This window comes from Bubalus bubalis, chromosome 22 (assembly GCF_019923935.1).
Source record: "Bubalus bubalis isolate 160015118507 breed Murrah chromosome 22, NDDB_SH_1, whole genome shotgun sequence".
Classification (NCBI taxonomy): Eukaryota; Metazoa; Chordata; class Mammalia; order Artiodactyla; family Bovidae; genus Bubalus; species Bubalus bubalis.
This window is the reverse complement of record NC_059178.1, coordinates 29,999,299-30,024,084: the sequence shown is the minus strand read 5'-3', so window position 1 is coordinate 30,024,084 and position 24,786 is coordinate 29,999,299. Positions and strand designations below refer to the sequence as shown.

General features: G+C 44.3%; 2 long non-coding RNA genes across 3 annotated transcripts; one reads left to right on the top strand and one right to left on the bottom strand.

The window, feature by feature from the left end:
* Positions 1-1,041: 1,041 nt before the first annotated feature.
* On the bottom strand, positions 1,042-1,660 carry LOC123331151. The gene is made up of 2 exons (XR_006547639.1): positions 1,518-1,660; positions 1,042-1,345 (listed from the first exon to the last, which is right to left on the bottom strand). It is a non-coding gene; the product is annotated as an uncharacterized LOC123331151 (long non-coding RNA).
* An 84-nt stretch (positions 1,661-1,744) lies between these two features.
* LOC123331150 lies at positions 1,745-24,409 on the top strand. 2 transcript variants are annotated; one of them, XR_006547638.2, is made up of 5 exons: positions 1,745-1,880; positions 2,955-3,086; positions 9,639-9,733; positions 18,924-19,029; positions 23,041-24,409. It is a non-coding gene; the product is annotated as an uncharacterized LOC123331150 (long non-coding RNA). The 2 variants fall into 2 exon arrangements; XR_006547637.2 differs by lacking the exon at positions 9,639-9,733 and having other exon boundaries at positions 1,748-1,880.
* Positions 24,410-24,786: the final 377 nt, after the last annotated feature.

Here is a 24,786-nt window from a genome sequence, read left to right as displayed (position 1 = left end):
TTCAGCTATTTGCTTTTCTTTAGTCTTGACCACAGGTAGAAAAACAGGATTTGGCTGGTGAGACCATATTGATAGCCAGGTGGTCATCAAAGGGAAAACCTGATAGCAGGGAGTGTTGTCATAATCTATCATTTATAAACCCTGTCGCTGTGTTAACTGCCCTCAGAAATCCATCACTGTCACCAGCAGCAGCACTTGCCGATGAAACAGAGGTCAGAGCTCTCCCCACCTGCTGGGAGAGAGGAACGTGCTGTGGTCACAGGGTCGAGGGGCACCCTTGAGTGCAAGGGCTTAAACGTCATCAGCTCTTCCCCCCCGACACACACACAGTGGCTGTTTACTTGTATGTGTGTGCCAAGATCCTGTAAGCCTCAGGAAATTACCACCTAAACCCAAACTGAAAGTCCCACAAAAAGAATGATGAAGAGCAGTATCATAACAAGATGATGTGGACAGCCTCATTAAGATCATTCCAAATCATCTTTCTGCACCCTATTTCTTTCACATGGACCCCATACATGGGACTCCATGCACACTACACGTGCTAAGTCATTTCAGTTATGTCTGACTCTTTGCAAACCCATAGACTGTAGCCCACCAGGCTCCTCTGTTCGTGGGATTCTCCAGGCAAGAATACTGCAGTGGGTTGTCATGCCTTCCTCCAGGGGACCTTCCTAACCCAGAGATCAAACCCGTGTCTCTTAACATCTCCTGAATTGGCAGGTGGATTCTTTACCACTAGCTCCACCTGGGGAGCCCCATATCATACACAGAATGCTCTGATGTCTCTCCTAGCAGGCATCTGCCTCTTCAAAGCTTCTTTTCTATTTTCATATTAGTCTCAGTCACAGCTACACTAGAGGGCACTTGAACACCACACTCAATGCAGACCCAACCCCTGGCACAGGTACTGGTGGCACTCTGGGGTGGGGGTTGGGAAGTTGAAAGGGGGGTGATGGAGGGGTATATTTATTTTAACATATCTTTGATAAACCCGTCGGTATTTGAGAAAGCTTCGGAGTCAGACTCTGGGGACCCAAACCTTAATTATACAATTTAATTGTTGTTAATGAAACGTGTACATTTCAACCCAGCAAGACTGGTGGTGTTTAATGCCAGCATGACATATTTCTCAAATCGTTCTCTTTATCTGTATAAATAGGAAAGAAGAAAAAAACACATCGGCTCAGTGCATAATGAAGAGGGAGGGGATGGTGCAGCCTGTCCTATGGTGGCCAGATGCTCTTTTATCTCTTTTCAAATCAACATGCAGAGCCAGTGGTCCTCAAATAGACAGCATCTTTCCTAAGGGATGGCAGCACTGTACGTTTGGAATGATAACATTCTATAAATAAATAAAAAAGATTATTAACAACACTGTGTAAATCTCCTAGTCAAACACCCCTTCAAGCAACCATCATCAGTAATTCAGTTTGGTCCCTTAATCCCACTGTATACAAACACACAGCATAAATACAGTATTTAACAAGCATCGGGAAAAAAAGCAGCGCTCTTACAATAAAGACACATTTAGGAAGAACGAACATTCCTTTCCCCTGGTGTTGCTGGCCTTCCCGAGGTTTCCACTCTTCATTCGATTCTCCTGCCTAAGTGAGATGTGCACCTCACGTGAATGAATCTCAGACATAACTGCCCATTTAAATAAAATCTAAAAATATTAACTTGTTGCCCACATTCCTCTCGTTCCACTTCGGTGAAGTCACAGGGTATCCGTTGGAAAACACATCACAAATGCAAACATCCCTGGGCTTCTTCAAAACAGGAGACTCCAATGGGGTTTAAATGGGATCAGAGGCAGCCAAGAGAGCAGATCAAATCAGGGATCCATGAAAATCTCCTGGAATCTAAGGTCTAGCAAGGTAACTTGCTTTCCCTGTGATTGTCTAGGTCTCTCTACTTCTTCTCTGTCTCCCTTTCTGTCTTTGTGTGTTTCTCTGTGTCTCCATGTCTCTCAATCTCCATTTCTCCTTCCCTCCCTCCCTCCTTTCTTCTTTGACTCTCTCTTTCCCCTCCCCTAAATTTTATTTTTCTTTGTTGTTCCCTGCCTGGATCTGGGATCTTGGTCAACATGAGTACTAGGGTAACAAGGACACAGCAACCTCTCTGATGGTGAACGCAGTGTAAACATGAAGTCTTGGCTTCCTTTGCTGGCTTCTGATGGATTGTGACAACATGCAACCATGAGACTTGGGGCCGAAAACCAGGCCAGTGCCTGGTTCTTTCCTCATCCCAGTGACTGCCCAAATATGAGCACTTCTGATATCTAGAGGCAGGAAGATCCCCTGGAGGAGGGCATGGCAATCCACTCCAGTATTCTTGCCTGGAGAATCCCCATGGATAGAGGAGCCTGCCAGGCTACAATCCATGGTGTCACACAGAGTCGGACACTACTGAAGTGATTAAGCACGCATAGCACGCACCGTATCTAGAGAGATGAATGTCATGTTTTTTTCTTTTCCTTCTCAGCCTGAATTACAGAAGATCACCCAGGTGTCCTCCTGGTGGGAAAAAAGCAGAAGGGTCCCTCACAACCAGCTGTTTGTGACCCCATGGACTGTATGTAGCCCACAGATTCCTTGGTCCATGGAATTCTCCAGGCAAGAATGTTGGAGTGGGTAGCCATTCCCTCCTCCAGGGGATCTTCCTGACACAGGGACAAAACCTGGAGCTCCAGGCAGATTGTTTACCATCTGAACCACCAGGAAGGCCCTGCCAATTAAAGATTTCAGTGAGAGGCCACTTCTCAAGCTGTCCATTGTAACATTCCAACATCCAGATGCTTCTCTTCCTGCCAACTGAGTGAAGGCAAGGAGAATGCACCTTGAGTCTGTTTCCATCAGACACCCCCACCACCAGGAAAAACCCTCCATCTACTCTTTCTATCCCATTTCAATCAAGCCCACAGGCTGCAGGCTTCTTCTTCTCCTCTGCAGGTCTGGAGACATGGCTTGATCCACGTGAGAACCAGCCCTAAGGGGAAGTCCAACGAGGGTCTGAGGCTCCAAGTTTCTACTGTGGAAGCCAAACCCCAGCCCAACACAGCAGCTTAGACCCTCAGCTCACAGGTAATGCTCCCAAAGTGGTTCTATGTGTGGTACATTTCTCCACTGTGATCTAATACCTGATTTTCCAGCTATTAGTTAGCAAAATGGTCATCAGAAGTGTCTAATTCTTAGTATTTCTATTTTTTCAGCTATTAGTTATCAAAAGCTGGTTGTCAGGAGTGTCTAATTCTTAGCATTTCTATGCTCTTCTTGTTATATCCAGATTTTAAAGCAAATATGGTAGAAGACAGGTTTAGGAACTGTGCTAGTTTGCTAGGGTTGCCATAACAAAATAGCCTGAGGGGCTTTAGCAATAGAAATTCATTTTCTCACAGTCCTGGAGGCCAGCAGGCCAAGCTCAGGATGTCAGCAGGTCTCGCATCTCCTGAGGCATCTCTCCTTGGCTTGCAGATGGCTGCCTTATTTCTGTGTCCTCACAAGGCCTTTTTCCTGTGTGCCCACATCCCTGGTGTCTCTGTGCACCCAAATTTCCTCTCCTTATAAGGACTCCAGTAAGATTGCATTTGGGCCCACCCATATGATCTTATTTAACCTCAACCACCTCTTTCTAGGCCCCATTTCTAAACACAGTTACATTCTGGGGTACTGGAGGTTAGGTTTTCGATGTATGAAATTGGAGGGGACACCACTCAACCTGTAACAAGAACCTTCATATCTCAGGGAGCATCCACAGGCCTACCAAGCTTTGCCTGAAAAGAAACAGAAGTGCATCTAAGCCTTGTTTGCAGTTCTCTGTTGATGCCACTGTATTTTTCATAACATAACAACATTTAATGAATATTGCAGAGATTAAAAAATACATTGCAGTCACAAATCAATTCCTAATAAATCTCTTAGGAATCTTTGAAATTCACTCACTCAAAGCAAAGTTTTATCCCCCTGATTAAGAAAAAAGTGGGTTTTATTAGTGAGGGTTTTTTTTTGGGGGGGGCATCGATTTTTATAATGGTTATTTTGTTCTTCAATATTATAAGTAACATCTGTTTCATGAGTAATAGTCTTGTCTCAAGTTGAATCAAACAGATAAGAGGAAAAAGCATATGTAAAATGCCTTTCCTGTTTGACAAGATTTCCATGAAATGAAACCCAGGTTTAAATCTTTATTTCTCCCTTTCATAAACATGACAGGACAGCTTAGAGTATGAGCATCATGGATAAATAGGAATTTTACTGCTCTAGACCTCAATTAATTACACAAGAGTCATCTAAGAAGTGTGTCTCCCAGGCCCCTATGCCTGATGTTTCTCAGCTGCTCACAGGGGACAATCACCTGAGGTGTCTCTGCCTGGCCGTGTGCAAGCCAGGTACAGTGGAGGATCCTAGAGGCCAGTAGACCCACCTGCCAGGCCGGGTGCCACTGGCAGGCTGCTTCCTATGGGAGGCCCTCCACGACATAAAGAAAATTTTTGTTTACTGTAAACTAAATGTGAACTATAATCTACTGTACTCCCTGTGCCTAAAATCCCCTATGATATCTGTGTGATTTCTGAAGTTTAGGTAAAAAGAAAGAAAGTTTGGTCAAATATGCTAAGTAGAGTCCACACATTTATCTCTTCTTCCTTCCAAAACCTGAACAAAATGACAGTGAAAAAATTAAAAAGATGGTGGCTCAGCTGGTAAAGAATCTGCCTGCAATGCAGGATACCCAGATTTAATCCCTGGGTCGGGAAGATTCCCTGAAGAAGGGCATGGCAACCCACTCCAGTATTCTCGCCTGGAGAATTCTATGGACAAAGGAGCCTGGAGGGCTACAGTTCATGGTACTGCAAAGAGTCAGACATGACTGAGCAACTAACACATACACCAAAAAAAAAAGAATTGGGGAGATAAATGCAGCACGTGAGAGTTGTCGACATTTGGGAGGAATAAAAAGGGATAGGAAAATGGCCACCTCCTCGGCCAGTGGAAAAAGCTAGAACCCGCCAATGTGCAGAGAACTCTGGAAAACTGGGCATGTGGACACTGCACGTTCCTAGGCAGCAGGGGCTGAGGTGCTGACTGAAAGTCTGCATATGCGGGATATATATGTCTCTTTCCCCACCAAATGGGGAAATTTAGCCTGGATCCATCCCTGCCAGGAAGGCAAGAATGTATTCGTTAGAGAACTGGAACCAGAGGATCTCCAGACTCAGTCACAACAGGCATAGCAGATGGGGAGCCAGGTGCTAGACTAAGAAGGAGGCACTTAGATGAAAGCCTGTTTTCCAAGCAACCCTTCCTGTCTTTGTTCCCAGACATTAGTGTCTGGATATATACCTCCCAGGCAGGAACATAAAATATAATTCTCCAAAGAAACTGTCTAGCCCTAGAGAAAAGGTCCAGAGAGACTCCACTTGAAATGTCCTATGTCTGGCCAGCTCATCTCCCAACAACACTTAAGAAGGAACCAGCTCCCTTCACACACACAGAATTTCCCATTGGTTTCTTACTGCATCAGTTCTTAACCATAAATGGACATTCAAAGATTACCAAACACTGGAAGAAGTTCTCAAAAATGAAAAAAAGAGAACTGAACAAATAAACATTTTTAAGGAGTGAAGGAGACAAAGACACAGTAGACAGAACAGAGGAAAAACTACAAGAAAAGAAAAAAACCCTACAGTCATTTCATTTGAGAAAATACTGTGTTCATGAAACAAGATAGACTACAATAAAAGAAGAAGAATCAGAGTGTGAAAGGAGAGTTTGAGGAGTTAAATACATAGTAACCGAAATAGAAAATATTCAGCAGAACACTTGGAAGATAAAGTTAACTGTCTCTCCTCAATAAATCAAAGAAATGGACTAGAGGAGAGAAAAGAAAACTAGAGAAAACTCAGAGACCCAATCCAAGGTGTCCAACATCTGGAATTCCAGTAAGAGAAAATAAAGAGGTGGAAATAAATCACGTAGTTGTTTTATTTTCACATTTTGACATGTTAAATATTTGTATTTATCTGTTTCCCACCTCCACTCAAATATACATTCTTTGTAAACAGGAACTTTTCTTTGTTCACTACTATTTTTGACAACTCCCAAAACAATGCCAGGCAATTATCAATGTCTGGAGGAAAAGTTGTACCATAAACTAAAAGTAATACTATATAACACTTATTTGTCTCAGTAGTAAACAATATTTACACGGCCACAATAAGGTAAATGCTGACTGGGGGCTAAACTTGTGTGCAACAAATATGTTGAGAAGAAAGGGCCAGGGGAGTAGGTTGGAGGTTATGAGAAAGGTTGGAACTTGGGACCCTTCACTTACAATGCTGGTACCTGAACAAAGGTCTCCTCAAGCAACAAAATACAAAGAAACTATAAGGGACTAAAACTAACTATGTATGAGCAGTTGGGGAAAATTATGAGCAAGATACAAAAAACCCAACTATCACTTCTGCCACTGAGTCTGTTACCATAACCAGGGCTTTTGGTCTTCCACAATCAATAGAAATTGATAAGGCCAAAGAAATTCAGGCTAGGCTTTCCCAGGGCCCCTGCTTTAGCAGAGTGGTGTGAAAATAAGCAACAAGCCCTCTTGCTTCCTCCCCAAGTAGGAGTGAGCTCGTTCCTTATACGTGGTAAGAGCAGGAGTGGGTCCAGGGGTTGGGCCAGAAAGAGGCTTAGATGCCTTGCCCACCCTCTTGGTGATGTTGTGTGCAGGGAGCACCTGCAGGACCCAGCTTTTGCTTCTGGCTTTTTGGAAGTGGCAGTTGGGTTTTTTGGTCTTTTTGTATCTTGTTGTCCATAATTTGCCCCAATGCATGCAGTTATTTTTAGTCCCTTATAGTTTCTTTGTATTTTGTTGCTCCAGGAGATGTTTGTACGGGTGCAAGATTGCAGCAAAGGTCCTGAGTCCCAGGTCCCAGCCTGTCTTAGAGAAAAGCTTCACTACCGTGGTCATGGTGATGCTGGTTGAGCCGCTAAGTCCTGTCCAATTCTCTGGACTCCACAGACTGTAGCGCACCAGGTGCCTCTGTCCAGGGTATTCTCCAGGCAAGAATACTGGAGTGAGTTGCCACTTCCTTCTCCATTTACTACCTTAACATGAAATAAACAGGTAACGTCTAATTTAGATAAATCAAGAATTAACAGTTTTAGCAAATTTTAGAGATATGTGAGTACATAAGAAAAGAGCTAGAAATAGTTGCCAATGGATACAGAGAGAATAGCAGGTGAGCAGTATCAGACCTAGATCGCTACTGTTTTTGATTTTAAGATTTTTGTGTGGCATTGATTTTTTAAAAATTATGTTCACACACTTTAGCAAATATAAAAAAAATAATGCTATATAGATGAATATATAGGAGGAGGTATACAGGAGAGAGACAGAGACAGAGAGAAGAGAGAATGGGTAGGGAGGAAAGAAGATTTGAATAAATAATCAGTTCAGTTCAATTGCTCAGTCGTGTCCAGCTCTTTGCGACCCCATGAATTGCAGCACGCCAGGCCTCCCTTCCATCATGAACTCCCGGAGTTCACCCAAACTCATGTCCATTGAGTCAGTGATGCCATCCAGCCATCTCATCCTCTGTCGTCCCCTTCTCCTCCTGCCCCCAAGCCCTTCCAGCATCAGAGTCTTTTCCAATGAGTCAACTCTTCACATGAGGTGGCCAAAGTATTGGAGTTTCAGCTTTAGCATCATTCCCTCCAAAGAAATCCCAGGGCTGATCGGCTTCAGAATGGACTGGTTGGATCTCCTTGCAGTCCAAGGGACTCTCAAGAGTCTTCTCCAACACCACAGTTCAAAAGCATCAATTCTTCGGCACTCAGCCTTCTTCACAGTCCAACTCTCACATCCATACATGACCACAGGAAAAACCATAGCCTTGACTAGACGGACCTTTGTTGGCAAAGTACTGTCTCTGCTTTTGAATATGCTATCTAGGTTGGCCATAACTTTCCTTCCAAAGAGCAAGCATCTTTTAATTTCATGGCTGCAATCACCATCTGCAGTGATTTTGGAGCCCAAAAAAATAAAGTCTGACACTGTTTCCACTGTTTCCCCATCTATTTCCCATGAATTGATGGGACCAGATGCCATGATCTTAGTTTTCTGAATGTTGAGCTTTAAGCCAACTTTTTCAACTCTCCACTTTCACTTTCATCAAGAGGCTTTTTAGTTCCTCTTCACTTTCTGCCATAAGAGTGGTATCATCTGCATTTCTGAGGTTATCGATATTTCTCCCAGCAATCTTGATTCCAGCTTGTGCTTCTTCCAGCCCAGCATTTCTCATGATGTACTCTGCCTATAAGTTAAATAAGCTGGATGACAATATACAGCCTTGACATACTTTTTTTCCTATTTGGAATCAGTCTGTTGTTCCATGTCCAGTTCTAACTATTGCTTCCTGACCTGCATATAGGTTTCTCAAGAGGCAGGTTAGGTGGTCTGGTATTCCCATCAGGGAGATGTCAATTGAAGCTCAAAAACAAGCAAGGAGACCCAGGCTGACTGCTCACAAAAAGAACACAGGTGTTTTTTTGCTAGAAATGAAAGATGAACTTTGGGGAATCAAGCAGAAATAAATTGTTTTTTAGATTATGTAGGAAAGATTCTAGCTTAGACTAAGAGAAAAATAACATTGGAACTAGGGAAGTGTGCTGACTTCCAGAGAGTCTGAAAAAAAAAAAAAAAAAACCCACGAGATGGCTATGATCCAACGCCACATTTCCCAACTGCAGGGAACACTATCCACATCCAACCCCGGGTGTTGGTGCTCCCTGGAGCTAGGCAGGTGTACACAGCCCTATGTGCAGACACAGAGATCCAGGACTTAAGTCTCACTTCTTCAACTGGACCTCAACCCTTTTCAATAATATTTGGTCCCTGTAACTACCTACCAGTGGGTAACTGTATCTGACAATACTTCACACCATCAGGCAGTGAAGATAGGACGCCTGAAGAATGGTATCCACGCCTTAGTCTTGAGAAGATTCGCCTCTAAGAGAGATCATAGACTACAAGTCCCCAAGAAGCTCTCAAGAGATCAAATGAGACGACCTCAAGCAGATCACATAACCTGACTGGGCATCAATAGGTTTCTTGAGATGATTAGGGGAAAGGAGTTGGGCTAGATAAACCATATGGCCCACCCCAGCTCTGAACTCAGCTGGGTCTAAATTAGGAGTTGCAGCTGCTGCATGGACAGAAGTCTTCCACCATGGAAGTTGGCTTCCCCCATAGATCAGGGGCCATTTTTCAACATTTCAGGCTCTAGTCATGGGCTGCCTCCTCATGCCACAGTGGTCACTCCACTAAATTTTCAGCATGTGCCTTGAATCACACCTTGTCAAATTTCCTCTTTCATGTTCCATCTTCTGATTTTAATAAATCTATAGTGCAGACCTTGTCTGGTAACTTCTTGAACAGGTGTTTCTATGGTTACGGTCATCCCATGGCATCCTTGGGCACATCCATTTTTGTTGCTCCCTTTGAGTTGAAAGAGACTTTTATCAGCCCATGATAAGTATATAAGACAACATTCTATATCATTACTAAAAGTTCTAGGTTGTAAAAAACAAAACAGAGGGTTTCTGAGTTGCCCTGAAACTCAGGCTCCAATCCCTCAGGGCCACACAGTCTTGGCTGGGCGTTTGGAAGCTCGCTTACTAAACACCGCCCCAGTGGATCAGCAGTGCCATCGTTCCCCCTTTCCTGGACTAAGGTAACCAAGATTTTCTGTAATCTGACTCCAGTTTTCTTTTCAGCCTCATTTGCCTCACATTCTACTCAAAAGGGCTGCTCTCCAAGCAAAACATCCTTTCTTATCTTCACCCTTTTTCTCAGAATTCCAAATTCCTGCAATGGTTCTCGTGAATGTATGCTGTCATGTCCTGCGCTTTACAACCCCATGGACTATAGCCCACCAGGCTCCTCTGTCTGTGGAATTTTCCAGGCTGTACTGGAGTGGGTTTCTATTTCCTACTCGAGGGGATCATCCCAACCCAGGTATCCAACCTTAATCTCCTGCATTGGCAGATGGGCTTTCTTTTTTTTAACCACTGGCACCACCTGGAAAGCAATGGTTCTCTTTTCCTCTATGTTTGGAGTCCTTTGCATCTTTCCAAACACAGTCTGGATCCCCCTCCTACCCTGCTCTGCATACTTTCCCACACTGCACTGACTGAAAGGTTGACTCTGCCCATGAAATTTCAAAGCACTCACACCTTTAGCATCCCACATGGTACACGAATCTTCACGGCTCTGCTTACATCATCTGGGACGCTATTTAATCCTCCCTATATCTCTGCTCATCTCACCAGATTATAAGTGCCTTAAAGACAGGATATACATTGCCTTCTTCTCTTTCCCTCCTTGAGCCATTGGTACACCTCAATAAATATGCCATTATCTTGCAATTATTATTACTGAAAGAAGCACTTCAGTAGGAGATAATACCCACCACAGACCCTGATGGACATGAACAACATCCACCTTATCTTTTTCCTTCCACTCTAGGATTACTTTTGCTCAACACAGTCAGTCACTCACATTTGATGACCTTTGCTACCAGAAGCCCAGTGTTCTGGAGCTAGCCTCATCCTGCTAGGCCCTGGCCCAGAACAGGACAGTAAGAAAGGCAGTAAAACAAGAGCCCCTAGAGCACAGTGTTAAGCTCATGGAACCCAAAGCCGGATTCCACTATGAAACTCTGGGCAAGTTATTTCACCTCTATGAGCTTCCATTTCCTCCTGTGTAGACTGGATAATAATAATAGGACCCATCTCATAAGATTTTTATGCGGATTAAATGACTTAATAACTATAAACATTGTAAACACAGGAAAGATTGAGGACAGGAGGAGAAGGTGGCAACAGAGGATGAGATGGTTGGATGGCATCACCGACTCAATGGACATGAGTCTGAGCAAACTCTTGGGAAATAGTGAAGGACAGGGAAGCCTGGTGTGCTGCAGTCCATGGGGTTACAAAGGGTCAGACACAATTTAGAGACTGAATAACAACAAATATTATTACTTCTTTTAAAAACCAGGATCCAACTATGACTTTCTTTGACTGTTCTCTCCTTATCTCTTTTTCTAGAAAACTCTTTGGTGGCTCTTATTCACTTTTATGATTCTGTTATATTTTATGGCTCTCCCTGGATGGTTGAGTACTGCAGAGGATACCAAATGTACCCAGAGATGGACCAAAGCCTCAGGTCCTGGGGGACAAGCTCCTTGGCCTCAATCAGTGGCCAGCCCCATGTGAAAGGTTTTGCCTCTTTAGCATAATAAAAATGTTTCTAACAATAAGTGCAAGAATATAACTGTAGAAATGTGAAAGCTAAGTGAGATGAAGCATTTTCATGGATGTGAATGTCTTCAAAGAATGGAAGATACTTTCCACTGTTTTTTTGGTTTTTTGTTTTAGAAATTCCGTATCTTTCACAGTTATTTGTTTCTTAGGGTGCTTGTTAATGTTAAGTTGAACACATGAGTCTCCACGTTTCACCAAATATGTCTTTTCGGTTTCCCCTCATCATGGTGTGGGGTGGACAGGCTACTCCTGAGAGAATCCTGTCCCTGGAACAGCTTAAGGGCTAAGATTTATGCACTGAATAACCTGTCTTTCCTGGGGCTGAAGTCTATAAATTGAATGATTTCCCCCCTGGGGCCTGGGAGCTGCCCTACACACTTTGTATCTAATCAGGGAAGGGGAAAGGCTGCTAAGGGCTTCGATCTAGAGGAGGCCTGTCACTTGAAGCCCCTTTCACTCAACTTTCATAGTAACAGTCAGTATAAGATGAGAGAAATGACACAAGAAAATAGCTGTGCTCTCAAAAACCATAGTATTCATCCCGGAGTCTTAAGAATCATTTGCTACCATATTGATTATCCAGTTACACATTCAACTGCCCAGGAAAGAAACTTATATTTGGGAGATTGGGAAAGGAGGGGAGAGGGAGAAAGAAAGAGAGAGAGAGAAAGAAAGGACTGGATGAATTACAGGGGAAATAAGAGAGAAAAAGGCCTCAGAAGCCTCATACACCCGTGACAAGTCATGCAGCCGCCATCGTGTAAAAGATTTTGATGGCTTTATTCTCGAGCCACGCAGCAGACTAGAGCTGTGGGTCTGGGCCCACAGCAGCTGTGCTTTGCCCCTGCCTGCCGTGACCAAGAAGATCCATCTCGAAGGTGCCCAGGAGGCCCCGTCTTCATGAGCTTCCCGGGCAATTGATAAGTCGTCGGTCGGGAAGTAGAGACATTCGCAGGTTCAGACCTGAAGCTTGGTCCTTAAAATGAACTGGAAGCATCTGGCTGCTGTGCTGTCGGTAGGTAACAATGCAGCCGCGTCACACACCCAGATGTGATTCTACATTTCTGCAGCTGTTCTGGTGGGAGTTTCAACACCCAAAACATCTGCTGTGGGGACTCTGTGGTACAATTCTCGCTCCATCTCTCTGGGTTCTTATTCTTTTCCCAGAAAATGTACTTTCTTTCCACTCGGCATTTTCTTATTTTCCAAAGACATTATTCCCAGCAAGGGGATATCCTTCCAAATTCTGTGTAAGACAGAAAAGAAATCCATAGTATCTTCAAAACTCATTGCCAAGCTGAGGGGGTGTGACAGTAATTCACTTTATGAGGCTTGATGAGATAGAACATTATAGCCAGGCAAGGAATTCATACTTTATGGCACATGTAGAAGAAAAAAAAAATGTAATGAAGTCACTTCTGTGTGTTAAACACCATGGGCAGGGGAACATCTTTCAAGTCCAAAATGTTTATCTCCGAGATATTTGCTAGCATCATCAACCTGTACTTATAAAGCACTCTTGGTACTGTGGATAAAAGACCCTGATACAGCATGATTCCTCAAATATTTTAGGTGATTAATACAAACTCGCGTAATAGTTCTGAAGAGCAACAGGAAATACTGAGTCATAAAATATTCATGCACTCTGACCCAGTAATTTCTGGGAATTTATCCTAAAGACATTATTTTATATATGGAAAAATCTCATGTATAAAGAGGTTTACTGTGGCATTTATTACAATGAAAAATGGATTCACTCTATTGTCCTGAAATACAGAAATAATTAAATAAATATGGTGTCTCAACTTCCGCAGGATACATGGAAAATCAATGTGAAGGGCTCAAATGCTCCAGTTGCTCAGGCAGCAATTAAGAAGATAGTTACTGGAGCTCACAATAATAGGTGGAATGCTTTGACATACATTCAGTGCAAGAACAAAACACAAAGTTGTTTGTACATTATCCTGAGAATCATATCAAAACCTGACATTTCAAAATGACCCAAAGTATTTGCTCGAAAATAATAATAGCTAGTGTGCTTGAGTGGGGGAATTATGAGCAATTTTCTTCTTTTCTCCAGTTTCGTAATTATTTATGAAAGGGTTACATGACTTGAGTCAGTAAAAAGACCAAGAAAATTCATCTTTAGGGTGTAAAACAAAGACATGAACTCTGCCAATGCAAGTGAGTCTGAAGGAAAACACTACCAGCGGAGCCTGAGGCAGCTCGTAAAAGGAAATGCGGAGCTAGCAGACTCCAGATGGACACCCATTTCTCTGTCACAGCCTCGGCTTTCTGCCTATTTTCTCCAGAGTTTTAAGGAATCCAAAGTGAAGTTAATCCCAGATTCTGACTTCACCTGCCTGAGTAGGAAGCACAGTGAGAAAATGAAGGGACCAACCCAGTATCATACAATGTTCCTAAGTAAGCACATATGGGGAGAATTATTTTTCTTAATTTCAGTCACTGAAAAACCTTGAAAGAAGGCTCCTCTTTTTGGTTCCACCAGGTAACTTTTCCAGAGGCATGAAACTTGGGGAAAACGACTGTAGCACTTCTGCCTCTCCACCCAAATGTCTTTGCCAACCTCATCACAAGCCTGAAGGGGTCAACAGATCCATCTGATATTACTTTGAGTCTAATTTTTTTTAAAACACTCCTCTCAGAGTTAAATAGTACACTGACTTTTTTTAATATTCCCAAAATAAACTGCTATTTCTTAGCCTTTTTGGAGGACAGCCTTAATTTAGGAGTAAAAGGGGATGCTTGAGTGATAATAAACTGATTAGTCTCCGGATTTCTCAAGGAAATGCTGACCCAGCACCATGGCCCTCAAGTACACCATTAGAATTCTTTGATTTCCTGTCATGGCAGACAGTTCAAAAACTGAAAGTAAATAGGAGACATAGAAAATCAATGAGAGGTGCTGATTTGTCCCAGCTGCCGAGGTCTGTTAATTACATCATATTTTTATGGAGACATTCAGCATCAACGTGCCAAGTGCCCACGTCTGGAGGCCGTTGTCTGCCATTCTGTTGGGGGCAGCTCTTCTCCCCAGGCCAGTCAGTTAATTGTAAAAGGACAAGCTACTCCAGGAATGCCTGCCTGTGCAGACCAACTCTCTGAAGCAAATTCCAGATGATCGGATGATCGCCATGTCTTCCGTTACCATGGAGATAAGAGGTGCTGGGAGCTGGAGAGGGGCCACTCGGGTGGCAGGAAGCGGGGTTGTCAGTGTGCACCGTGCAAACCTGAGGAAAATGAAAGCCTGTTCTCCTTGGGTAGCCAGGCTGTGGTGGGCTAAGTGGGAGAGAGCCAAGAAACGATGAGAGACTGCAGGGAGCCACGGAGAGAAACAATGCACGCGAGAGGACAGAGCTCCCGAGAGGACAAGGCTCGCCAGAGGACAGGGCTCAAATCTGCGTGAAGTGCAGGGCGGCTGGGAGCCACGACGGATTTCCAAGACAGCGTCCTCTGAGCATCATCGTCCTTGCTAAGAAATGAAAGGAGGCTCCAGCGCCAGCACAAACTTCATGGCTTGTTTACTTAAAGGCCTTTCCACGCGTCCTTGAAATTTACATCCTTCCAGAGCCCTCTCTGGTGTCTGTTCCTCCTCTCTAGCCCATATCCTTCCCTTTTGCTTTTCTCACATTCTTCCAGAAGTTTCCAGGGTCCCCCTTTTTTTCCATCTTTATGCATGCTAAAACAAGCTTCTTCATCCAGGCATCTCTAAATAATCACAACTCACCCACTTTCCTTCTCTTCTTTTTTCTCTTTACAGCACCTCCTTCCCTCATTTACTTCTTGCAATTTACTTCCTTCCCTGAGGCTACCCTGGTGGCTCAGTGGTAAAGAAGCCACCTGCAATGCAGAAGAGCTGGGTTCAATCCCTGGGTCAGGAAGATTCCCTGGAGAAGGGAATGGCAACTCACTCCAGTATTCTTGCCTGGGAAATTCCATGGACAGAGGAGTCTGGTAGGCTACAGTTCACGGGGTTGCAAAGACTTGGACACGGTTTAGAAACTCAACAACAACAATAATTTTTTTCCCTAATTATAGTTTCTTACACAGCTATTTGGATGGAAGAAAAATCCAGTGCCTGTCAAAGATGCTTTGAGACATTTCCCAATGTCCAGTCCCTCCTGTTCACTTCCCCCTCAAACCCTGGGTCTGTCTTAAGCAAAGTCTTGACCCAGGGTGTGACTTTCAAATCCCCTGTTCCTCAGAGAGGCTCCAAATATTCTACACATATCTATGGTAATCCTATTATTTAAATATGAATTTCAAACGTGTGACACCTATCTCATATTCTCTGCCTCCACCCCCCAAAATGTACACATTTTTAATGTAAATCAAATGCACATCACACTTAAATGTACATGCATGTAATATGTAAGCATTACATACATGTAATACACATAAATATGTACTACGTTACATTTTCATGTAAATTCGATGTAAATTGTACATTTTAAAACTTAGAAGATTTAATGTTATTTAATGCTGTGAATTTGTGCCAACCAAGTAAAGTGTTTTGTGCAGATTTGGAAATAAAGATCCTCCTAGAATTTACAGGAACTGTGTCATTGAGTAGGAACACTTTAGAGCTGCACTGGTATTTTTATAAATTAGGCCTGTGCATGACTATTCATTTAAATTGTACAAAAGTACACAATTAAAGCACACGGGTGAAGAGCCCAATTAAATCCGAGTGAGGGTGGCTGTGTCTGCTTAGGGATTTGTGCTGGTGCATAGTAAACCATCATAGGGCTTGTTTTAATGTCCTCATTGCTTTTTTGAGTGACTTTTCCATGAGAGGATTTGAGCACTTACTAAATAGCATCAGTGATCCAACTTTAAAATATAAATTTTCTGCTACTCTTCATGCAAGGATCCAGATCAATTTGATTAAGGATGTCTCCCAAAACTGCAGAGCCAGCTGTCAAGAAACTCATAATTTGCAACTATTTATCTCAGCAAATCTATTGATCCAGAAGCTGATCTAAGGCTGGAACTGTTGTGTGTAACTTCCAATGGCTAATTTTGACTTCATTCAAATACCTTCATTTTTATAATTTACTGATTTTGTAAAGATAATTGTTATAAACTTGTAACAAAGCAAATGTTTATTAATAAATTATCATCTAATTGACTTTTTCTACTGGGGTTTCCATTTAGATTTCATTTGAAAAGAAATGCTTTGCTAGAAAATAAAATGTTGAGAACCACTGGCTTCACCCACCACCTGCTCATCCCCTTCTCTTACCCCCACTGACAGTCCTTGCTTTTCCAGGCTGTTTTATGCTGCTCTGTTACCTCCTTTCGAACTAGATACCACCACTCTGATCAACCTGCTCTAACCTGAAAAATTGTTGTTGTTCAGTCAATAAGGTGTGTCTGACTCTTTTCGACTCCATGGACTGCAGCATGTCAGACTTCCCTGTCCTTCACTATCTCCCAGAGTTTGCTCAAATTCATGTCCATTGAGTCGATGATGCTATCTAACCATCTCATCTTCTGTCACCCCTTTCTCCTTTTGCCTTCAATATTTCCCAGCATCAGGGTCTTTTCCAATGAGTTGGCTCTTTGTATCAGGTGGCTAAAGTATTGGAGCTTCAGCTTCAGTGTTAGTCCTTCCAGTGAATATTCAGGGTTGATTTCCCTTAGGATTGACTGGTCTGATCTCCTTGCTATCCAATGGACTCTCAAGAGTCTTTTCCAGCACCACAATTAGAAAGCGTCAAAACCTGAAAACTGGGCTCACACTAAGGGTAAAAATGATTTAAGGTGTGTGTGTTGGGGGTGGGGTTGCATTTTCCCTCAAGTCTTAGTGAACCAACAGAAAGGATTGAATCATTCACAGTACATTTTTGGCACTTGGACATCCAGAAGAACCTCTCTGAGGCAACATTTAGTTAATCTTGTTTCCTTTGATTGGGTTTATCAAACTCTTGTCTGAGGACCACTAGCATAGAACCACTTGTGAAGTACTTGTTAGAAAGGCAGATTCCTGGAACCTACTCCAAACTCTCTGGAGGCTGGGACCTGGAGCTGCCTTTAGAGCAGGACCCTCAAATAACTCTGCACTTGGAAATTCAAGGGTGACCACCATCAATCTTCTGCACTTGAGTGTAGAAGGCAAGGGCTGACCAGAGATGCTGCCTCCCCTCCCTTCACATCCATTGAACGACACAGACTAAGAGGCATCCCAGGAAGGTGTCTTAGGTACACAAGCAAGACAACAAGTGCAGAGAAAGGACAAACAGGTTATCTAGCGAGCACTTTCCAGAAGGAAAAGAGAACAGTTCTGATTTCCTTTTCTCCAGCTCCAAACTCACTGGTCAGCAGCAGAAGCAGGTTAAGACTGGTGGCGCTAGTGGCGGTGGGAATAAAGAACCCGCCTGCCAATGCAGGAGATGTTAGAAATGTGGTTCGATCCCTGGGACAGGAAGATCCCCTGGAGGAGGGCACAGCAACCCACTCCAGTATTCTTGCCTGGAGAATCCCATGGACAGAGGAGCCTGGCGCTCTAAAGTCCATGGGGTCGCACAGAGAAGGACACAACAGAAGCGACTTAGCACGTCTGACCCACAGAGGAAGCCCAGCGCCTGGCCCAGCCTGGAGGAAACAGTAGCACGAAAGGAGGGGGCTGTGTGGGCAGTAAATGCAGACCAGGTGACAGGCTGCGGGGACGGCATAGAGGCCTTGAACCCTGCTCCCCCTGCCTGTGGAGACAGAGTTTTCCTGGGATGTGCGTCCTTCTCAGCCCTCTCCCAGGCAGGCCTAGGATTCCGGAAGTCCCCAGGCTGGAAGCACTGGAGCAGAGCAAGCCCATCGCCGGGTCTGGCACCTCCTCTGGCTGTCATTCGTACCTCTGTTCTGCCTTCATAAAAATCCACCGTGCACTCCAAAAGAGGAACTAGGACACTTCGCTTTTATTCCACATGCATCTCATTTGTCTTCAGTAGGTTCTTCCATAATCTCATCATTATTGCTATGGCCCTCCGAGGACAGCTGACTTGCATTAATCAGTCCAGCCCCTCATCGCTCACCAGATTCTTTACACTTTTACCATGCCCTGGGGCCTGCTAACTTACTTGAAAAATTAATAAACCTCCCCCCTCTTTTCTTACCTTATTAATGTCTGTCTTTGTAACCCATTATCCCCGCATATCATCAGAGATCACTGGAGGGTGCAGTGGTCACTGGCTAGCTCCCCTCCTTCTATCCTAAAACTGGAAACTCCCCCCGCCATCTCCCCAGGGGCCAGAAGGAAAATGGCCTTCATGGGCCAGCAGGATGTTTGTTTAGCAGCTCGATGGCACCATGGACGGAAGGCAGGAGAATTCTTGGGCTTCTGCTCAAGGCCATTAAGGCCCATTAAGTTGTTCCCTCCTCCCCCACCACCTCCCCCCCTCTTTTGTGCACCCTAGTAAATCTGACTCATTAGCTTTAGATGTTTTGAAATACTGGTACATTAATCACTTGTGTTTGCACACTGTTTATGTGGGTTGTTGGTCATGGTCTGTAGTTATACTGGCTGTCTCCCTTGCTTACTTAAAGGTACAATCCAATTGAAAATAAAGATTTTTGCAGGTTTGCTCATTACACACAGTGTCGGCAGCTGGTGAGTGTCTTTTGCAATTCATCAGAGGCCTCCCAGACCACCTGCTCTCCGCATCCTGCAAACAGCTGGCTCTGGGTAAGTACCATAAGCTATTACCTTATACAGCAAATAAATAAATAAATGGATGGATGGGTAGACAAATAAATAAATACACTGACTTGTCAGCCTTGGAGCTTTGCTTCTTGATGGGAAAAGGCCATTTTGACTAGGGGAAAAATACCTCTAGCCCAAACCTCTGTGGTGCCATTTAAATGAAAAGTAAGGGAGGAGGTGAAACTCTCAAAATTTCAAGTGGAAATATTTTGTCACGTGAGTATCAAGGCAGCCAAGAAAAGGACTCCACAAGAGGCTGGCTGTGTGGTTTGGTACAAAGAGTGGGAGGAGGGGAGATTGAATTGAATTGCCTTTTGGTTCAGGCTTTCCCTGGTGGCTCAAGAGGCAAAGAATCCAATGCAGGAGACATAAGAGATGTTGGTTCAATTCCTGGGTCAGGAAAATCCCCTGGAGAAGGGAATGGCAACCCACTCCAGTATTCTTGCCTGGAAAATGCCATGGACAGAGGAGCCTGACAGGCTACAGTCCATGGGGTCCCAAAGAGTTGGATGTGACTAAGCAACTAACACTTTTCTTTTCTTACCTTTTTTTTCTTTCCTGCAAAAAGTCAAAGGGAAGCTTTGTGGAATTTGAGCTAAGGCCACCAAATGTCCCAGCATTAAGAAGCCAACCCCCAAATCATCACATAGCACCTTAGATTTTTGTGGTCTTTGATCTAGTTTTTGACCCTGAGAATGATCTCTAGGTGGCCGTGCCCTGCTCCTAGCCCCAGCCCCCTGTCCTGATCCTGCAGCCCAAAGAGAGCCCAAGGACAAGCAGGAGCCAGACGTCGGCCACGCAGCCAGGCACCTGCCAGGAGGAAGGGCAGGACTGGACAGCAGGCCAGCTCTTGGCTGACCGATGGCAGAGCTTAGCAACACAACTGGAAAATGGTTGGGTGTGTAGGGGGACAGGAGTTCAGCAAGCCCTTTTGAGAGATTTTCAAGGTTTATCACAGACTCCCAGATAGTTCCCAAGTAGACTACTGTTAATAATTTGAAGCTTGTAAACATCACCCACTATAGCTATAATCCCCCAAGATCACTGACTCCAGTCTCCATGGGTTGGTCAAAATTGAGCTGTCTTCTGACTTGTCCTTGCAAAACTGGAAAGACAATTTGGTATAGGACAGATATCTATGTGACTTATCTACGAGCTTCACCAGTCAAATCCCAAAACAGTGCTGTTAGAAATCATTATTTTTATCTTATGGCTGGCTAAATTCTAATCAGTTTTGCAGCTTTATTTGTGTTACTTTTTTAAAGCAAGAGTATTTGTGGGTTGAACTGACATGGAGAAATGTTTTCCATTTTTCCAGATTGAAAAATTGAAGATGAAGATATATCCATATTCCTACATTTTTCTTATTTTAATCCCTCAAGGACTACTAAGAGCCTAGTTGTTCTGTGTGGCAGAGAACTAGGAGTATCATTTTGTCAGAAATACAGACCCTGGAAATAGAATACACATTTTAACATTTAAGATCCCCAAGGGACTTGTTGGTGTGTTAAGTGTTGACAAGCACCACTCTTATATACACTTGATTCTTTTAGGTCAAAAGTATCTACAGGGATGGCCACAAGTCATATCAATACTAAGGTGGTCACAAGAATCTGAATAACAAAATGCAAACCAAGCAAATTCCTCACCTACTATAGGACCTAAAATGCCCAATTCGTTGGAGAAGCAGAACAATGTGGTAGAAAAGAAAGAGGGGACTTGGAGTCAGAAAAATCTGGATTTACTCCCTGACTCTGTCACTCAGCAAAATCTGACCTAGGCTAGTCACACCCCGGAAGCTTCATTTCCTCATTTGAGAACAGAGATAACAGCAACTCTGCCGCCAGGATGGCATCAGAAATAAAGGAATTCCTTTATGTGCAGTCACAGAATAAGTTCAAAAAAGTATTATACGTGTATAATTAAACTGTGGTCATCATAGTAATAATAGGGATGTTGAAGACAGAACAACTGGATCAACCCAAGGGATGAGAATGAGAACCCCACCCGGCAGTGAGGGGAGAAGAAACAGGCCCCAGTTTCCTGCAGTGGCGCAATTAACTCTCACTAGCGGCAGTGGAAGGTTTCCCAGGTCGCTCAGTGGTAAAGAACCCACCTGCCAATCCAGGAGGCATAGAGATGTGGGTTCCCCTGGGTGGAGAATATCCCCTGGAGGAGGGCATGGCAACCCACTCCACTATTCTTGCCTGGAGAATCCCATGGACAGGGCTACATGGCGGGCTACAGTCCATGAGGTCGCAAAGTGCTGGACACGAAGTGACTTAGCGCTCACACACACACAGTGGATGCTGTCAGCTCACAGTCAGTATTAAGGCTGCAAAGAACAAATAATTTTATTTGGGATCTTAAGAACTGCAATTTAGTTGAGAGAGTAGCATTGAAAATATGTATTACCATATATAAAAGAGATAGCCAGTGGGAATTTGCTGTATGACACCGGAAGCTCAAATCCGATGCTCTGTGACAACTTAGAGGGATGGGATGGGGCGGGAGGTAGGAGGGAGGTTCAAGAGGGAGGGGGCATATGTATACCTATGACTGACTCATGTTTATGTATGGCAGAAGCCAACACAATATTGTAAAGCAATTATCCTCCAGTGAAAAATAAATAAAACATTTTAAAAAAAGAATTTAAACTCAGGAGACACAGATTTGGGTAAAACAGAAAGAGGAGTGTTCCAGGGAAGAAAAAGAGTCAGGGACATATAAAGGCAAGAGCCACAAGGTTGTTTAAGAATTACAACCCCTCATAATTGTATACACATAATTATGACTGATTCACATTGATGTATGACTGACACCCTTGCTAACACAAGAAAGGAAATATATGTCCTTAAGGGGTAGACTGAACAAGCTATTGTAGGATAAGGGTCTTTAAGTATCTCGCGTTTCTAGAACATTGGACAGATGTTCTTGATACCTATGCTAAGATAGTGTTTGTTCGTGTTAGTCGCTCAGTCATGTCTGACTCTTTTGAGACCCCATGGAATTTCCCAGGGAAGAATACTGCAGTGGGTTGCCATTCCTCCTCCAGGGGATCTTTCCAGCCCAGGGATTGAAACCACGTCTCCTGCATTGCAGGTGGATTCATGTTAAGAAATGGTCAAAGTTCATACTCCATTCAGGCTGAGATGTGCATAAGCTGCAGCTCCTCAGTGGTCTCCCAGGTCCACTGTAAAGAGCTCTCTTAGCAATATCGACTCCGTTTTGATTGTCCTTATACAGTGTATTCACTGGTGCAATATCTCTGGCTCTTGAGAAGTATGAGAGATGTGTTAAATACAAAGAATTGAGTAGCCATTGCTGCGGGCCTTTGATTTATTGAAGAAAGTAGGTCTTCCCTGGTGGCTCAGTAAGTAAAGAGTCTGCCTGCAATGGGGGAGACCAAGGATCAATCCCTGGGTTGGGAAGATCCCCTGGAGAAGGAAATAGCAACCCACTCCAGTATTCTTGCCTGGAGAATCCGTAGACAGAGAAGCCTGGTAGACTACAGTCCGTGGGGTCACAAAGAGTCAGACACAACTGAGTGACTAACAATTTCACTTTCTTTCAGGATGATTATTCAACAATTCAAGCAAACCTGCGGGAACACAAGGGCCTTCTAGGCAACATTTAAGGAAACGTTGATCTCTTACAGGCAGTAGACAGGAACAGAGTGTAGCAGAGCTTTAGCGAGAGTAAAATTCTCCTTCTGGAAAGTTTCCTTTGCTGAGATCAGGGCCCTAATAGGTGAAGTGCTGGACCTTGAGACTTGGAGTGGGTGTATCTGAGTGATGCATAATGAGAATTTTTAGCTCCCAGATTCTCCTAAACCCTCTTTGCCTATAGTAGAGGCCCTCTCCCCTTTGTTAGAGATAATGCCCCCCAGCTTGCTTGAAGAGCTACCCAAAGCCACCCCCCAGTTTGATGATTCTCCAGGAGGACTCAAAGGGCTCAGCATATTGTCATACTCATGGTTATGTTTCATTACAGCACAAGGATATAAAGCAAAATCAGCAAAGGGAAAAGGAACATGAAGTCCAAGGGAAGCCAGGTACAAGCTCCCAAGGATCCTTTCCCAGAGACGTCACAAAGAATGCACCTAAATCTCCCAGCAACAAGTGTGACAACACACGTAAAACGTTACTAACCCAGGAACCTCACCAGAGTCTCAGGACCCAGAGTTTTTACTGGTGGCTGATCATGTAGGCAGCGTCAGCCTGACACATATCAACATTTCAGATTCCCAGAAGGAAGGCAAGTACATTGTTTACACAATGTAGGCACCATGAACCACTCTTCTTAAAGCTGAGAGCTTTTCTGGTGGCTCAGGTGGTAAAGAATCTGCCTGCAATGCAAGAGACTTGGGTTCGATCCCTGGGTCAGAAAGATCCCCTGGAGAAGGGAATGGCTACCCACTCCAGTATTCTTACCTGGAGAATTCCATGGACCGAGGAGCCTGATGGGCTACAGTCCATGGGGGTCGCAAAGAATCAGAGTGACTAACACTTAAAGCTGGGAATGATGAGAGCTTCCCCAAACCCAAGTTCCCAGATGCCAGCCAACTTTGAAGCTGGTGTTTCAAAGAAGAACACTCATCCTTGTGACCCTGGGACCAGACCTTGTAAGCACATGTTCCTTTTCAAGTGAAGCCATTTCTCTGTCAACAGAGGCCACTGGAGTGCCACCACAAGGTCACAACCACAGGAAGGGGCTCCTCATGCTAGTTTCATGGTGCCATTTGCCTTTGGCCTGACTGCAAACACATCAGGATACAGGCGCCCCAGTGGTGCCTCACCAGCCCTCGGGGACCACCTCCAGCCTCATCCCTGCGCCCTCCAGCAGTCGTCTTCCCCACCCAGGGGTGCTGTTTCCTGCGGACCAGCACCAGCTGTGCCTTCTAGCAAGCTTCTCCACTGCCAGCATGCTGCATGTTCCTGTGGCAGTCATGTCCTCTCCGAGAAGGTCTGGATCTCAGCCTTGTGGGACAGAGGGAAAGCGTCTTCTCCTTCAGTCCTTAGTTCCTTCCTTATTTGTGCTTTGTTGTCGTTATTGTTGTTCAGGCAGTTAGTCGTGTCCAACTCTTTGCGACCCCATGGACTGCACAGCACGCCAGGCTTCCCTTATCTCCTTCATTATCTCCTGGAGTTTGCTCAAACTCACTCACGTCCATTGAATTGGTGATGCCATCCAACCATCTCATCCTCTGTCAGCACCTTTTCCCCACTCCTAGCCGTAGAAGGCAATGGCACCCCACTCCAGTACCCTTGCCTGGAAAATCCCATGGATGGAGGAGCCTGGTAGGCTGTAGTCCATGGGGTCGCTAAGAGTTGGACACGACTGAGCGACTTCCCTTTCACTTTTCACTTTCATGCATTGGAGAAGGAAATGGCAACCCACTCCAGTGTTCTTGCCTGGAGAATCCCAGGGACGGGGGAGCCTGGTGGGCTGCCGTCTATGGGGTGGCACAGAGTCGGACACGACTGAAGTGACTTAGCAGCAGCAGCAGCAGCCATAGAAGCTGCTTTCCGCAAGTGCTATTTCTATATCCTTGGAGTCCTCTTTTATGCTTTTTTGTAGTTAGCTCTCTTTTACTAATTAATAATTCTTTAGATTAAAATTTTTCTCTTCAACTTTCTTGTATGGTTGCTGCCTCCTGATTGGACTCTGACTGATGCCGTGTCTTAAAAGACCATGTTGCTCCCACTGCCCCTCCTGAGAACAAGACAGATAACAGGT